Here is an 11,957-nt window from a genome sequence, read left to right on the forward strand (position 1 = left end):
TGTCCCTTGAGTGTCAGAACATTGCATGTGGGATGTGGGCAACAGTTCTTTGACCTGAAAAGCTAATTTGACCTGTTTTAGAGACCTTGGCTTGCCTGAGCCTGTTTAGAGCAGAACTGGGCTGTGGCCGTGCTCATACCAGAACTGACCAGGATTCTCCTGACCACTATGCAGGAAAGACTCCATGTCACATGAGAGCAACTCAGGCTATTATACCTTGAGGTATATTACTACAAAGCATGATGTGCAAGTGTAAAAAATAATAAAGATCATGATACCATAATAATTTATTTTTATGTATTTATTATTCAAATTTTGTTACCACCCATCTCCCCCAAAGAGGGACTCTGGGCGGTTTACAATAAAATACAATAACAATACACGTTAAAATCCCATAAAAATAAAAACAAGTTACAAATATAATGGTTATAGGAAACATAAAAAATGTATTTATTTATTTAAGTTCTCGACCACCCGGCTTGTATACAACAAAATAAGCCCTTTTTAATGTACAGATCTTATGAAACAAAGATGATTTTGGGAGGCTCTTTTTTCGCACCTTGATAACTACCAGTAGTTAGAAGGAAGAAGAAAAATAGCTGCTTAGGTATATTCCAAAAGTGCAAGTTAGCAGAAAGGATTAAGAAAGACAAAAAGATACGTATTTAAATGTTAGTGTACTGAATTGGTGAACAAAGGTATGCAAATATGGAACAAAAGTAATGAGATAACTTTAGAATAACCAGATTAATAAAAAGCGGGAGGGGGAATGGGGGCTGGCAAACTTTATTAGAACTCTGAAACCTGTTCCAGAACCTTCTGGAAGAACTGGCACCTTTGGTTTCAATAAAAATCTGACTCATGCAGTTTTAGAATAATGCAGATATCAGATTTATTGAGTTACAGTGTACAGATAGAAGAAAAGCTGCAATTAAAATATTCCTGCCCAAACTACCTAATTAAAGCTTTGCAATACCCATTCCCCCCTCCTATCACTTTCCCACCTAGCTCTAACGGACCAACATACCAGGCATAGATGTCTCTGGGAGTGCAACCTTGAAGACCAAGGTCCAAAAAGGTAAGAGAAGAGATCATCGCCCTTCACAAACAAGTAACAGGATACAAAAAGATAGCGAAGGCACTGAATGTTCCTAGAGACACCGTTGGAAGCATAATTCGCAAGTGAAAAGTTAAAGAAACAGTGGTTACGCTACCTGGACAGGGCAGAAAAAGGAAGCTGTCAATGGCTGCAACCAGATTTCTGAGAAGGCAGGTGGAGAGAAACCCTCGAGTGACCGCAAAAGACCTGCAGCAAGACTTGGTGGCAACAGACACTGAGGTTTCAGTGAGCACAGTAAGTCATGTACTAAACACAGAAGTTTTCCATGCCAGAACTCCAAGATGTACACCACTACTGACCCAAAGGCACAAGAAAAGTCAGCTCCAATATGCTCAAAATCATATAAATAAGCCACAGAAATTTTTGGATTCTGTTCTGTGGAGCAATGAAACAAAACTGGAACTTTTTGGCCCAATGGATCAGTGGTATGTCTGGAGGAAGAAGAACGAAGCATACGCTGAAAAGAACACTCTGCCCACAGTTAAGCATGGTGGTGGCTCGGTGATGCTCTGGGGCTGCTTTGCATTCTCTGGCACTGGAAACCTGCAGCGTGTGGATGGCAAGATGGATTCATTGAAGTATCAGGAAATCCCAGGAGAAAATGTCTTGCCATCTGTAAGGAAGCTGAAGCTTGGGTGTCATTGGACCTTCCAACAGGACAATGATTCCAAGCATACCTCAAATTCCACTAAGGCTTGGATGCAGAAGTCCTGGAAGATTCTAAACCCAAGAATATTACTGAACTGGAGGCCATTGCTCATGAGGAATGGGCTAAGATTCCTCAGGAACGCTGCCAGAAGCTGATGTCTGGCTATGTATCTCGTTTGCAGCAGGTCATAACAGCAAAAGGGTGCTCTACTAAGTACTGAAGATGCTTGCCATGAAGGGGTTGAATAATTTTGAGACTGGAGAAGTCATTATAAGTTGCATTTTCAGTTGACTTTGGGGACAGCACTTGAAGCATTTGTTGTGTTGAGCTATTTTAATTGCTTTTGTTTGATTTAACTGCAAACAGCTGAAAGTCTGTACATTTTGACAATCAACCTGATTTGCAATGGGGGTTGAATAATTTCAATTACAACTGTAGTATGCCATTGAAATTGAACCAGGGGCAAAGTTTCCTAAACCAAAACTGTATTTAATGTCACTGAAAGAGCAGGAGGTGCTGAGAGAGTTCATGGACAAAAACGTAGCAAGAGGTTTCATTAGACCAGCTAAATCACCAATGGCTGCCCTGGTGCTAAGAAGGATGGCTCATTAAGATTGTGCATGGACTATCAGGGGCTAAATGCAATTTGCAAAGTCAATCAGTACCCCCTGCCCCTGATGAAAGATATGCTGGCTCATTTGTCAAAAGGAAATTTTTTTTACCAAATTGGATTTGAGGGAGGCTTACTTTCGTATTTGCATTCAGGAGGGGGATGAGTGGAAAACGGCTTTAAATTGTCCCCTGGGGAGCTATAAATACCTGGTTTTACCTTTTGGGTTGAAAGGCAGTCCTTTATGCAATTAATTAATGAGGTTTTGTATGAGCATCTGTACAAAGGAATATTAGTCTATCTCAATATCTTAATATATTCAGAAACTGAGGAAGAGCATGTGCGCTTGGAGAGAGAAGTGCTAAAGAAACTCAGGGCAGCCAAACTATATGCTAAACTGTCCAAGTGTGAGTTCCATAAAGAGCAATTGAATTATTTGGGATATCGACTATCAAGTCGTGGCACTGAAATGGACCCCAGTAAGATACAGGATGTCGTGGCTTGGATGGCCCCAAAAACTAGGAGACAGCTGCAGTTTCTTGGGATTTGCAAATTTCTACAGACAATTTATCCCTAATTTCACCCAAATTGCATTACCCCTGATAGACTTGTTAAAGACCAAAGGGAACGCGGAATCAAAAAGAACCAAGAGCCCTGGGGTGCTGTTGGATTGGACAGCAGAATGTCAGAACTCTTTTAATAAATTAAAGCAATTGTTTATGGCAGAACCTATTCTAAAGTATCCTGACCCAAAAGAACCTTTCGTTATTCAGGCCAATTCTTCGGATGGTGCAGTTTTATTGCAAAAAGGCGCAAATGGGGAGTTGCACCCGTGAGTTTACCTATCCCACAAATTTTCTGAAACTGAGAGCCATTGGCATGTGTAGGAGAAGGAAGCATTTGCTGTGAGATGGGCTTTACTGACATGGAGGCATTGGCTTGAAGGGGCTCAAAAACCATTCAAGGTTTGGACTGATCATAAGAGCTTAGAGGCTTTAAAAACTGAGAAAATTGAACACAAAGCCAGTTCGCTGGGCTGAGTTTTTTAGCCAGTTCAATTTCACTCTAAAGTACCTGCCTGGGTGGAAAAATTTCCTAGCCGATGCTTTATCACAGTTACCTCAGCACAACAGCCAGAGAGAGGAGGTGGTGGACACTGTTATTCCCAAACAGCAATTGGGCTTAGCTGTAATGACACAGCCAAACCCAGCAAGGGAAAGCGAAAGTTCCTGCAAATCTGGAACAGAAGCTCAGGCAGGAGTTACAAATTGACACTTGACTACAAAGTAACAAAACCTTTTTAAAAGAGGAAGGAAGGCTGTGGTGGTTTGAAGGGAAGCTTTACATTCCCAAAGCAGAAGGAAATATTCGAGCGCAGCCACGATGCCAAAGCAGCTAGTCAGTTTGGGTTTGTAAAGACCCTGCATTTGATGCACAGACAATTTTGGTGACCAAGCATTAGACAAGATGTAAAAGCCTATGTGGAAAGTTGCTGTGTGTGTGCCAGGTCTAAGAAAAAAGAGGGGAAACCTCAAGGATTGCTACAATCAGTAACTAGTCCAACCCAGCGTTGGAAGGAAATAGCCATAGATTTTATTGTGGAGCTTCCTGAGAGCAGGAAAAAACTGTAATTTGGGTTGTAACCAATCTATTTTCTAAACAAGCTCATTTTGTACTCTGTGCTACAATACCCACTGCCAACCAGTTAGCCAAACTGTCCATTCAACATATTTACCAATTACATGGGGTCCCTAATAGGGTTATTAGTGACCGCGGCATACAATTTACTTCTAAGTTTTGGAGATCGTTTTTAAAACTGATTGGCGCCTCCCAAGCCCCAAGCTCGTCAAACCATCCCCAGACAGACGCATTGACTGAACGTCGTAATGCCACCCTAGAGCAATTTCTGAAATGCTACATAAATTTCCAAGACGATGACTGGGTAGACCTCCTTCTGTATGCGGAGGTGGCTTATAATAATTCTGTTCACCAGAGCACAGGGTTTTCACCATTTCAAATAATGAATGGCCAGAAGTTTGTATCCATTCCTGAATTACCTCAAGGGACCACTGAAGTGTGCACTGCAGGGGAATGGGTTGAGCAGATTAAAACCAATTGGCTAATGATTCAAAACACACTGACTGAAGCAAAGAAAACCTATAAAAAATATGCTGATTGGAAAAGAACTCCAGAATGGGATTTCCAGGTGGGGGAAAGGGTGTATTTGTCTACCATGTTTTTGAAATCTTTGCAACCCTCCAAAAAGCTGGAACCAAAGTTTGTAAGACCTTTCCCCATTGAAAAAAATTATAAACCCTGTCACTGTCAATTTGAAACTTCCAAAGAACATGAGACGAATACACCGTTTTCCATTGCAGCCTGCTGAAAAAAGTATGTGAGTCTACTCGCTGGCATCCAGACAATCCTCCCCTGCGCCCACAATGATTGAAAGAGAACAGCATTTTGAAGTGAAAGAAATCCTCGATTCTCAAAGATGCAGAGGAAATTGCAGTAGCTCATTAGTTGGAAGCATTTCCCAGAGCATGAATGGGTAGAGAGTAAACATGTTTGTGCTCCAGATTTACTAAGAAAATTTCACTCCAAGTATCCTGACAAGCCTAAGGACTAACAGCAACAATGCCCTTGCAATTTACTCTTCCCAAATTCCTTTTCCATGATTGCTTTACTAATGTATTGTTTAGTTTACTAATGGGTGTGTATAGTTGTGTTTTCTTTTCAGGAGGGGCAGTTTGTCAAACTCCGCAATCAGAAGATTGCTGAATCGTCTGATCATGTTCATTTGCCATGATAAGTCGACATGTGGCAAGACTCTGAAGGGAGGAGGCATTGCAGAGTTGCCAGAGACATCTGTGCCATTGACTTTACTTGTGGGAAGCCAGCACAGAACGTTGGAAATTGCAATCAACAGGGCTTCCGGTGAGAAGATGGCTGACTGAACAAGCTCAGCAGGCAGACCTGGCAGCATGGATTCTTTTGGGAGTGCAGGCAGGCTTTTCCTGTTGCCCTAGAGCATTTTCATGGACAGAAAACACTTGGAATGACAAAACTTCTTTGGAACATCACCTTGTAGTCTGAGGATCGTCAATAGAGTTGGCACTAATCCGGTAAGAGGAGACAGGAGTCAGGGACACCATCATTTTCCAGACCATGCTGCAGCCCTTGTGGGACACTAGGTCGAGACTTTCTCATTTCTAAATCACCCAATTTGTATATTTCTACGTTTCTGTACCTTAAGAGAGGCTTTCCACAGCAAGAAGAAACGAATCCCTTGGTGCTAATCGTTGTTTCTGGAGTAGCCTTAAAATTTTCTCTTAATTGCTGGCTTACTTCCCATTTAAAATTTAAGGGGGACTGAGAATAAATAATCATCTCTCCATTATTATTTTTGTATCTAATTTGAAGGATTTAACATTTTCCTACACATTCAATTTTTTTGTTTTCTGTTCACTTTCTTTGGACACTGTATCTGCTGGTTTGCATACTTTTTGTTTTGTCAATATCATTCAATAGCTTCTGGAAGCCTTTTATAGGGAGATAGACTTTACTGCCTGAATTATGGATGACCTTAAGAGGACTGTTTCAGAACTCTGAGCTGAGCTTCATGCTGATTTCAAGCAAATTCTCCATGAAACTACTCAAGCTATTTTGCAAGATGTTCGGGATATTATTTTTAAAATGTATCAATTGGCTGAGGACTTTCTGAAAGGAGAGGAGGAGACTTATCAAGAAGGAGGTATTTTCCCAATCGTGAGAAGAAATGCCAGCTGATGAATAAATGCTGCTTATGAAGGAGTTACAATTTGACTTGCAAGATAATGTGATGATTGCCTTAACCCAAATAAAACTCTCAGACTCAAAATCACAATTCAGGTTCTGGGTTTATTTAGAAAAGAGTGCAAACAGGTAAAAAGCTGAGAATGAGAAAAGCGCGCCTAAACTCAAACTAAATATCATTTCCAACATCAGCCCACCCCCTCCTTCGCATACAGTACAACCCCACATTCCCAGGTGCTCCTAACGAGCTCTGCTGATCAACGGGTAAAAAGACCTTGACATTTAAGAGATAGCCCAAACACATTCCTCCCTGGCACAGTCCAGCACATCTCATGTACAAGGCTCTCAGCAGCACCCTCCCAGCCAGGACACATATCAGCACCTTGGCAAGTAAACTGTTACGATGTATCAACACCGCAACAGTGAACATGACAAATAATGACAGGTCTGTCTCAGAGTTTGTTTTGAGAACGAGGTGGCTCTGTTATGTGGGAAATTTTTTGCTGACTTTCTAAGAGGGGCACTCGGGCTCTTTGATTTATTTATAAAATTCTTCCTGTGTATAATATGGAGACGAATAAATGTTCTGCTTTATTTTGAGGTGGGATAAGAAATTAAGAATAAGTATGTGGATTGATTTCAAGGCTGTATGATTCTATTTTTCTGTAATGATTCAAAGTTTGATTTTTTTAAAGGTTTAATAGGGGCAAGATTGTTATAGTAGTACTAAGCATAAAAGTAGATAATTTATGTTTTTAAAATGCTTTTATAATTTGTTAATATAGTGACCAGAAATATATAGAATAGTGGTAGGAGGGAAACATTTCATAAATGGGTGTCTATGGGAGGGAGCTGATTTGGAGGTTTATATATTTATTTTTCTTTATATATAAGGGGAAGAAACAATTGCTTTTACTGAGTTTTATAATGCCTATGGGATGATTTATAGAAATAATGTGATCTTGGTTAAATTTAGAGTAAGGGACTAATTATGGAAATTGCTGTATATTCTTGATGCTGGAAGTCGGAAGTCATCTTGTAACTTCTTAAAAATCTTTTTTCATTTTCTGTTTTCTCACCTTTTTTTGTAGGTTTTTTTTTGGTAGTTTTTACCTTTGTTCTAAATTTAATAAAGCTTTTACCAAAAGAAAAGGGAAATCGCAAACCACAGACCACAGGGACAATACGACAGCCGGAACTCCAAGGACCAGTCATAAGTACCAATCATTTAGCGCTGTCATAACTGAACAGTCACTGAACAAATGGTCATAACCCAAGGACTATCTGTACTAAGTTACAAGCCAGAGTTAATTCCTCCAAAACCTGTAAGCTCTGTGAAACATCAGAGAAGCAATTGCATGTGTACCTAATATATAACATTGAATAAGCTGCCAAGAAGCTTGTTTTTATATCGTACAAAAATTTGAGAAATAACTTCTTCAGAACTAAGCTGAGACAGATTATATGAGGATGTGAAGTCTGCATCTGGGCCTGATGATTGAAGTGAATGCAATAACTACAGGGGGATTACTTTTCTGAATTGTAGAGTTCTAACTGAACTGGAACAAGAAGTGAGAATGAGCAAAAATGAAGAGCAGTGGTTCAGGGATTGCACAGGCCAGGTATTTTCTTAGGATGTCACTCAAAAATGTCTGAATGAAAGTCTGTTGCAGGCTTTTAGAGAACTTTTCGAGTGACTACGGAGTCAACTGTTTCAAATGTGCTAAGAGCAGTACCTGAGAGGAGTACAATATGTCAATAAATGGAACTTGCAGGAAAGGATTCAGCACTGTGTAGGGAGTAAAGATGTGTGACATACAAAGAATGCTTGTGGCGCTGTTAGTGGTGTGTTGGTTGGGCATGTGACTGTGTGTGTACTTCTGTATGAAGAGTAATTTATAAAACTAATGGGTTTAAATATCCTTGGAGAATATTCAGTGAGATTCCTAATATATTAACAAATTCTGGCAATTTAAAATTAAATTACTGTAGGAAGGTTATTTTTATTTATTAACAGAATAAATTTTCATATCACCCACACCGTAAGAGTGAGCACTCATAGCATCGGATGAAGACAATATGAGAAAAGATTTGTTTGTTGCCTGTTAAATAGGGTGGATGAGAGAACAGTAAAAGGGTTTGAATAAATAGAGCTTGATCTTGTAATGCAGTAATCACTGGCTTTCATTCCGGCTTCCTGACTTTTCTTCAATATAAATTCTTGTGAACTCGCCTAAATAGCTCCAGACCTGACACACTTGAACAGCTCTGGGAGGTATACTTGATAAAGCAATTATCGCTCCAACATAGCTCCTCTCTTGCAGGGGTGGACTCTTCAGCAGGCCCTTGCAGGATGGGTAAAAACTGATATTGGATATAATGCTTCCTAATCTAACTAGGAGCCATGCTATACAAGATATGTCAGCTCTGGTTGTTGTTCTTGGTCAGACACTCCTGAAGGCTAACTTTCCAGGAACAGGGATGCCAAAGAAGGCTCACTTTATGTATTTCTAACTACCTGCGGAGCTCAATAACTGATTGTTAAAGGCAGAACTCTCCCTTGAACATGAAGCACACAAACCAATTTTAAATAACTTAGGCAGAGCCAATAAGGTGACTTTGTTAACACCTCAAGTCAGATGTTCCATGGGCAAACAGCAGATCTTCTGAAGTACATCTGTTAAAAGCCCTGAAATTATTCTCTCAGATAAATTTGTCTCATGACTTTTCTAAATTGGAATTATCAACTATTCCATACCCTAAAGCAAGTAGAAACTCATCCCACGGTAAAGCTAATATGAAGTAAATTGTCTGCTGTAAGACTGATTCACAAATTACCACAGCTGAATTGTTGCTGTTTTCCTTCCAGCATAAAAGTCAGAAGCTGCTTCTTTTATCATGAGTGTAAATAGAGAATGCTATTTTATTTTTATGTTTCATTTTGAATTTGAAGAATATTATTTAAAATTTTCTATTCCACTGCAACCAGAAAGAATCTTGGTGGCTTACCTAGAATGGAATAGGATAATTTAAAAGATTCTAGTTAAGGAGGGATCTCTAAACTAACAACTGTCTTGCAAGCTAAATAAAAGTCTTAACCCTCTATAATGTACTAACACAGGTTCAATTACAGAGATACGTTATTTGCATTATAGTCAATGCTCATTTCTGCAATGCAGTGACTGAGGTGATGGACGAGGAACAGGGAGACCCAGATTACAGTCCACCCTCTGCAGATCAACTCAGGGAAGAATGAGAATTTATCTTGTGGTAACTCTCTTTACTGAGGAAGCTAAAGGAACTCCTACAACCCAAGGAAAAATTGCATCTGGAAATCTTAAAAGTTTTGCCTTGAACAGCATGCAAAAAACCCTCCCTTTTGTCCTCTAACTTGAATAAATCAGAAATTCACCTAGGCTAAAAACCAAGAAGGTACATGAAAGCCCAAGGTGTTCTCTATCTTTCAGGTTACATTGATTCTGATCCACTTTTCTTTCTGAATACAGCACAAAAAAATCTGTGATGGTCTAAGGTGAGGTTAGCTGGAAAGCCTTCTTGATGGCAAAGCCGGAAGCATGGGGTAGGATGTTTCTGAGGACATCCTTGTTTCAAGTAGAGAAAAGCCAACTTTCACCCATTTCAGGAGCTAAAATTGAGGCCATTATCCAAAGCTTTGCCACCACAGCGCTGGTTGTTTGACATCTGATTTTTGGTTATGTGCCCTCAAGGCAGGCTCCACTCTTAGCGACCACATAGAGAGATTCTGTCCAAGACGATCTGTCCCTAACTGGGTCCTTCAGGCTTCCCAACGGTGCCCCACTGCCACCGTAGCCACGTCCATCCACCTGGCAGCTTTTCGTCCTCTCCTCTTTCGCAGAGCCCAATTCTGCTTTTCGGTGGGTTTCAGGAAAGGGCTCTCTTCGACCCTCTGCCTGGAGGCAGCTGAGAAAGGGGAGCTTGTTCCAGAAGCCCCAGCCCGGAAGAAGCATTCAGCCTCTCCTCTCTCTCGCTGCCCGGCCGGGAGACCACCAGTAGATCCCACGGCCGCACGGGCAAGGCGCCAAAGGCTTTCCGGCGGTGGTCTGAGGGGAAGCGCAAGGCCCCAAAGGCCCCCTGGCCAGGAGACCCCTTGTCAGGGACCCAGGCGGTCCCCCGCGGGTCTCTCCTGTCCACGCTCCTCGCTCTGGGGCCTCAGGCCCAGGGCCGAGCCGGGCGGCGCGCCGCTCCTCCCTCGGGGGGAAGGCGCGTGTGGGCATCTCCACCTGCCGAAAGAAAGGCTCCGCGAGAGCCCACACGGGCGGAGAGGCAGTTCTGCGGGCCAAGGACTCGGGCTCCCCTCCCTGCCGGGGCCCGGATGCGAGGCCACCAGGAGATCCCCTCGGCCGGCCCTCGGGCCTTCTGGCCTCCCCCCGCCCGAGGCCCTGCACCAGCCCGGCGCCTCCCTCCCGCCAGGCCCTTCCCGCCCAAACCTGACGGGCGCTTCTCTCCCGCCATTGGCTCGCCAGGGCCACGTGACCCCGCGGGCTCGCGCCCCTCCCTCGAGCGGCTCTCCGCCCCCCCCCCGCTCCCATCGTCCCCCGCCGCCCGTGCGGAGCGCCTGGCGCCCACAGCCTCCCGGGGCCTCGGAGGGGACTGAGCATGCGCGCCGCCAAGAGGGAGGCGGGGGACGTTCGGCCCCTCTAGGACGCCGCACTTGCTCGCTGTAACCCCTTGATCTCCGCAGGCGGCAAAGAGGCCGCCGGAACGTCTGGCAGGACCGGGAGCGAGACACGTGCAGACCCCCCTCGTGGGAAGGCCGCGGAGGGGAGGGGAGGGGAGGGGAGGGAGACGTGCAAAGGGCTCAGCCAGGGTCAGTCTTCCCAGTCCTGTAATCTTTCCTGCAGCCAAGGACCGTAATGACAAGCCAGAGAAGAAGGGATGGAAAAGTTGGGTGCGAAGGGATGTCGGAGCGGAAGATACAGGGGGAAACATCTTGCTCAATCATAAAGCGGTTAAGACCCTGCCCAGAGCTGCTAGGGGTGGGTGGCCCAGGAATTTTATCTATCACCTGTCTATATATCCGTATATCTGTATCTACTGTGTATCTGTATCTGTCTAATCATCTATCTAATCTCTGATTATTTTGGAATCCCACTTGGCCATTTCAGAGCAAAGGAAGCATGCTCCGGGTTTTCCCCCTGGGCTGGCCCTCTGCATGGACTGGTCCCCGAGGGTCTAGACCCAGGGGAGACATCTGCTGATTTGCACCGATGATGGCAACAGACGACGTTCTGTCATTTGCACATTTGCACAAGGCCGCGGTGAGGTGTGTGGCATGGACAGACGCCGGGTGGCTTCCACCTGATGAAACTTGTCAGAGGTCGACCTCTCTGCGCCCACAGATGGCACCTGGCACGTGAATGGGAGGGGAAAAGGTCCCACAAAACTGGGAGGGGATCTATTCTCTCCGCAGGACCAGAACCAGCAGAGGAGCACTCCAAGGAAGCAGCTTCGGGTGAGCTGTTGGGGGCGATTCCCTGACCTGACAAGGGTTCGGCCAGGGGAACAGCCCGCCACTTGAAGCGGGAGGTCAGGTGCAGGAGAGGTCCTCAAACAGGCAGCAGGGTCGTCTGGCAAAGGCCCAGCACACCCAGCACTCAGCAGGGGTTGGACTAGATGACCTCTGCAGGCCCCAGCCTCCTGGGAAGAATGGAGCATGAAGTACACGAGTACTAACTATCCAACGCGTTCCTTTAACGTCTTTTCCGCAAAGGCTTCCCACCGCGATGAACGCCATCGACAGT

At 43.8% G+C, this 11,957-nt stretch overlaps 2 pseudogenes; one reads left to right on the forward strand and one right to left on the reverse strand.

Annotated features, from left to right (window-relative positions):
• Nucleotides 1-11,957, forward strand: part of LOC134491907 (zinc finger protein 91-like) — a 362,387-nt pseudogene that overhangs the window by 208,151 nt on the left and 142,279 nt on the right.
• LOC134492034 (zinc finger protein 208-like) overlaps nt 1-11,957 on the reverse strand; it is a 216,664-nt pseudogene that overhangs the window by 82,072 nt on the left and 122,635 nt on the right.

This window comes from Candoia aspera, chromosome 2 (assembly GCF_035149785.1).
Source record: "Candoia aspera isolate rCanAsp1 chromosome 2, rCanAsp1.hap2, whole genome shotgun sequence".
Taxonomy (NCBI): Eukaryota; Metazoa; Chordata; class Lepidosauria; order Squamata; family Boidae; genus Candoia; species Candoia aspera.